Genomic DNA, 6000 nt, shown 5'->3' with positions numbered 1-6000 from the left:
AGATATGAATTTTGTGCCATTGTATCGCCTGTAAAATGACTGTTACTGTATATTGTCTCTGTTCCTTTCTGATCTACTACTTTTAGGCTCTCTCCTTGCTTAGAGGACCCCTTTCAATATTTCCTGTAGAGCTGGTTTGGTGTTTGCAAATTCTTTCAGTTTTTGTTTGTCCTGGAAACTTTTAATCTCTCCTTCTATTTTCAATGATAGCCTAGCTGGATATAGTATTCTTGGCTGCACGTTTTTCCCGTTTAGTGCTCTGAATATATCATGCCAGCTCTTTCTGGCCTGCCAGGTCTCTGTGGATAAGTCAGCTGCCAATCTAATATTTTTACCATTGTATGTTACAGACTTCTTTTCCCGGGTTGCTTTCAGGATTTTCTCTTTGTCGCTGAGACTTGTAAATTTTACTATTAGGTGGTGGGGTGTGGACCTATTCTTATTGATTTTGAGGGGGTTCTCTGCACCTCCTGGATTTTGATGCTTGTTCCCTTTGCCATATTGGGGAAATTCTCTCCAATAATTCTCTCCAGTATACTTTCTTCTCCCTTCTCTCTTACTTCTTCTTCTGGAATCCCAATTATTCTAATGTTGTTTCGTCTTATGGTGTCACTTATCTCTCGAATTCTCCCCTCTTGGTCCAGTAGCTGTTTGTCCCTCTTTTGCTCAGCTTCTTTATTCTCTGTCATTTGGTCTTCTATATCGCTAATTCTTTCTTCTGCCTCTTTTATCCTAGCAGTGAGAGCTTCCATTTTTGATTTGTACCTCATTAATAGCTTTTTTGATTTCAACTTGGTTAGATTTTAGTTCTTTTATTTCTCCAGAAAGGGCTTTTATATCTCCTGAGAGGTTTTCTCTAATATCTTCCATACCTTTTTCGAGCCCGGCTAGAACCTTGAGAATCGTCATTCTGAACTCTAGATATGACATATTACCAATGACTGTATTGATTAGGTCCCTAGCCTTCAGTACTCCCTCTTGTTCTTTTTTTTTTGTGGTGAATTTTTACGCCTTGTCATTTTGTCCATATAAGAGTATATGAAGGAGCAAGTAAAATACTAAAAGGGTGGCAACAACCCCTGGAAAATATGCTTTAACCAAATCAGAAGAGATCCCAAATTGTGAGGGGGGTGAAAGGGGATAGAAAGAGTTTCAGAAAAAAAAAAGAAACAATTTAAAAAAGAAAACGAATAAAGAAAAAGTATAAAAAAGAAAAAAAATATATTAGATAAACTAGTTAAAAAATGTTAAAAAAGAAAATGTAAAAGTTAAATTTAGCAGAAGAAGGGAAAAAAATTGAAAATGAAAAAAAAAATTAAATTAACTGCAAGACTAAAGAGTTATGGGGAGAAAGCCATGAGTTCCATGCTTTGCTTTCTCCTCCTCTGGAATTCCGCTCTCTCCTTGGTATTGAAACTGAACTCCTTGGTAGGTGAACTTGGTCCTGGCTGGATTTCTTGTTGATCTTCTGGGGGAGGAGCCTGCTGTAGTGATTCTCAAGTGTCTTTGCCCCAGGCAGAATTGCACTGCCCTTACCAGGGGCCGGGCTGAGTAATCCGCTCGGGTTTGCTTTCCAGAGCTTTTTTTCCCTGAGCGCTTTCCATAGAATTCTGGAAGATGGGAATGAAAATGGCGGCCTCCTGGTCTCTGGCCCAGAGGAGCTGAGAGCCCGGGGCCCCACTCCTCAGTGCACCCTCAGAGAACAGAGCCCAATTACTTCTGTCTCCCTGGCTTCCAGCCACGCTCCGAGCTCACCAAGCCTGCGACGGGTTCAAGGTAACCCCAAGCTGGGAGCTCACTCCTCAGCTCTGTCTCTGTAGCCAGCTTCCCCATTCTAATACCTGCAAGCTCTGCTACACTCAGACACCCCCGATCCTTCTGTGACCCTGTGGGACCTGAGGCCGCACTGACCCCGTGTGGGCTTCACCCTGGTTTAGCCTCTGGAGCGATGTCCCTCAGCAGAACAGACTTTTAAAAGTCCTGATTTTGTGCTCCGTTGCTCCGCCGCTTGCTGGGAGCCGGCCCCTCCCCTGGGGTCTGTCTTCCCATCGCTTTGGATTCACTTCTCCGCCAGTCCTACCTTTCAGAAAGTGGTTGATTTTCTGTTTCTAGAATTGCTGTTCTTCTTCTCTTTGATCTGCCGTTGGATTTGTAGGTGTTTGTAATCTTTAGATAAGCTATCTAGCTGATCTCCTGCTAGCTGAAGTAGTCTCAGCCTGTTACTTCTCCTCCATCTTGACTCCTCTCCAATGCTCTTGTTTCTTTATTGATTTTCTGCTTGGATGATCTATTACTGAGAGTGGTGTGTTATGATTCCCTACTATTGATGTATTCATATCAATATGACTCTTTATCTTGATTAACAGTTGTCTTGTGTAGATGGCTGCTCCCCTGTTGGGGGCATAAATATTTATAATTGTGGATAGACCCTTTAAGAATGATGTAGTGTTCTTCTTTATTTCTGACTATAATCTTTAATTTAAAATCTAATTTATCTGATATGAGAATTGATACCCCAGCCTTCTTTTGAGGCCCATTGGCATGAATGATGCTTCTCCATCCCTTCACTTTCAGTCTTATGTATCCTTAGGTTCAAAATGGGTCTCTTGTAGACAACATATGGATGGGTCCTGTCGTTTTATCCAATCTGCAACCTTGTGTTGTTTTATGGGCGCATTTAGGCCATTCACGTTGAGAATGATTATTGAGAGATACGTTTTTATTGACATCATGTTACCTGTGAAGTCTTTGTTTCTATATATTGTCTCTATATATTTCTGTTCAATGATATTCTTAGTTTTTTCCCTCTTTTATAGAACTCCCCTTAATATTTCCTGCAGTGTCAGCTTAGTGGTCACATACTCTTTTAAAACTTGCTGGTCTTGGAAGCTCTTTATCTCTCCATCCATTTTGAATGTCAGTCTTTCTGGATAAAGTATTCTTGGCCATACGTTCTTCTCATTTAGTGCCCTGAATACATCTTGCCAGCCCTTACTGGCTTGCTGGTTTCTGTGGACGGGTCTGATGTTATTTTGATGGGCTTTCCTCTGTATGTAAGGAGCTTCTTTGTCCTAGCTGCCTTTAAGAGAGCCTGTCTACAGTTATGATTCATCATTTTCACTATCAGGTGTCTCGAAGTCTTTTCTATATTCTATGATCTTGGGGGGAGACCTTTCTGCCTCTAGTACATGAACACTGGTTCCATTCACGAGATTTGGAAAATTTTCATGGAGAATTTGTTCAACTATATCTTCTAGTCTTCTTTCTTTCTCCTTCCCCTCAATAATTCTGATGTTGGAATGTTTCATGGTGTCATTTATTTCCCTAATTCTGTTTTCATGGCTTCTAAGCTGTTTTTTCCAGGCTTCCTCCTGATCCTTTTTCTCTGTTTGTCCTCCAGATCACTAATTCTATGTTTTGCCTCAGTTACCCTAGCTTTTAGAGAATTTAGATTAGTTTGGAACTCATTGAGAACATTGTGAACATCATCCCTGGTGGCTTTCACTTGTGTCCTAATCAATTCCATTTTGTCATCAACAGCTTTCTCCAACCTAGCTATTGCCTGGATAGTTGTTAGCCCGAATTCCCTTTCCAACTTACTGTCTATGTCCATATCCAATAGCTCTGATGCAGAAGGCCCAGTCTCAAAATTTTTCTTCTGTTGGGCATTCCTCCTCCTAGTCGTTTTGGTGAGAGATGGCTGAATGGATGTGTAGCTGAATGTACCGACATGCTTCTGAGTAATCAAGAGTCCCCTCCAAAAAGAAAGAAAGGAGAAAAAAAAAAAAAAAGAGAGAGAGAGAGATAGAGAAAAAAAGGAAAGATAAAATAATGGGCCCCAAGATAAGATTTATGAAGTATACAAACAAAAACAGACAAACAAAAAGAGCAACAGAGGGGGGGGAAAAAAAAGAACCTCATCAAAAAGAACCCCAAGTATAAGATTTGTATACTACCAGGACAAAAACAAATACACAGAAACACTGACAGAAGAAAAAGATGAAAGAGTGGTTATAAATTCTCAGTGTGGGTGAGGAAGGTTATTTTGATTCTTCCTGGATGTATCTTGATATCTTTGTTAAAGGACTCAACTTTCCTAAGATAAAGGGGGGTTAAAACTGGTTTACCTATAGGGGTAACATTCATTGGGGGAAGGGGGATTACCTTAAAGTTTATCTCTATTTGAATATTTAAAAAAAATTAAATAAAATAAAAATTAAAAAATAGAAAAGCAAAAGAAATACACAGGTATATGTATCAAAGAGTTCAGGTTAAAAGGTTATTATGGAATTTGATGTACTGAACCTCTCATTGTGATGGTAAATAGGTTAAAAAGTTATATATATATATCTATAGATATAGATATAGATATATGAAAAGAACCAGAATAGTGCAAATGAATTAAAAATAAAAGTTGTATCTATGAAGTAGTGGTGGTTGTCCTCCTGTCTTTTTTTTTTTTTTTTGGTTGGCTTTCTGGGGGAGGGACCTGCCCTTTGGGTTTTCAGGCAAAAACATTCCTAGAGTTAAGTCCTCCTGTCCCCATCAAGGGGGTGGGCTCTGAGGAAACCGGTTTTTCAGGCTTTTGTTCTCTGGAGGTTTTTTGTTTGTTTGTCTGTTTGTTTACTTGCCCATTGGCAGCTTTTGATAGTTTTTGGAGGTTTAGAGTAAAGCAAACTGCACCCAGACCTCCCTGTCAGAGAGAAACCTCAGTTTCTGCCCCTCTGTGTGCTCCAGAGCACAGAAATTCCCCCTCTGCCACTGGCAGAGTACATTCCCAGTCACCATCTCTGGGGTCACAGAACTCCTGCTTGTACCCAAAACCAGAGAGGTCTCAAGCAGCAATAGCGCACTGAGACTTTCCAGCTGGCCTGGGCTGGGAGTGCTCAGAGTCTCTGGGTCCAAGAGAGCACTGGCTGGTGCCTGCACGCACCTCTCTCAGGGGAGGGTGTAGGGCGTGACTCAGACTCTAGTCCCGCAGCATGCTCGTGGAGAGTGCAAAAGGCTGTGGTTCTGCTGGCTGGCAAGGTTTCCTTACACTCACGGGCACAGCCACCCAGATGCTCTCAGGTGCTGGTGGCTCAGGGTCCAAGACCTGGCTTCTTTGCTGTACTCTCTCTGACTCAGCGCCAGTGGTGGCTGTCCTGGGTCGGTGGACTTAAGCGCCTGTCCCTAACTACCCGATCCCCACAATTTCCCCCCACAATCCTTTGCTCTTTTGGAGTGCTTTCAGCCAGACTCCAAGTTAATGCTGGTCCCAATAACAGGGCACTCTTGTATTGGGGTATTACTTTCCAATGGGTCGCTTTTGGTGGCTCCCTCCCCCTTTTGTTTATCTTCTGGTATCAGTCCAATGTTCCCACTCTGCTTTAGCTGCCCACTGCCTGTAGAGATCCAGAAGTGTATAAGTCTAATCTCAGGCTGATTTTATGGGTGATCAGAATTCTTTGGTAGGTAATCAGCTCACTTTAGCAGACAGGTTGAAATGGCACCTCCTCCTAGTTCTCTGCTGTCTTGTCCCAGGGCTTTTAAAATTTAACATAATGCACTTTATGGGGTGCCTGGGTGGCTCAGTTGGTTAAGCATTTGCCTTTGGCTCAGGTCATGATCTGGGGGATCAAACCAAGTGTTGGGCTCCTTGCTCTGTTGGGAGCCTGCTTCTCTCTCTTACTCCGCTGCTCTTCTGCTTGTGTTCCTTCTCTTGCTGTCCCTCTTTCTCTGTTAAATAAATAAAATCTTAAAAAAAAACCCAAATCATAATGCATTTGAGATTTAGCCATGTTGTAGCATATATCAGCAGCTGATACATCAGCATCATTCCTTCTTTTTTAGAAATATTAATAGATTGTAATTGTTTAGAGCAGTTTTAGGTTCACCAGAAAAATAGAGTGGAAAGTACAGAGATTTCCATTTACTCACTGCCCACTATCAACACCCTGCACGAGAGATACATTTGTTACAACTGATTGATCTATATGGACACATCATTTTGCCCAAAGT

This window comes from Mustela erminea, chromosome 2 (genome assembly GCF_009829155.1).
Source record: "Mustela erminea isolate mMusErm1 chromosome 2, mMusErm1.Pri, whole genome shotgun sequence".
Classification (NCBI taxonomy): domain Eukaryota; kingdom Metazoa; phylum Chordata; class Mammalia; order Carnivora; family Mustelidae; genus Mustela; species Mustela erminea.
Note: the sequence above shows the minus strand (reverse complement) of the source record.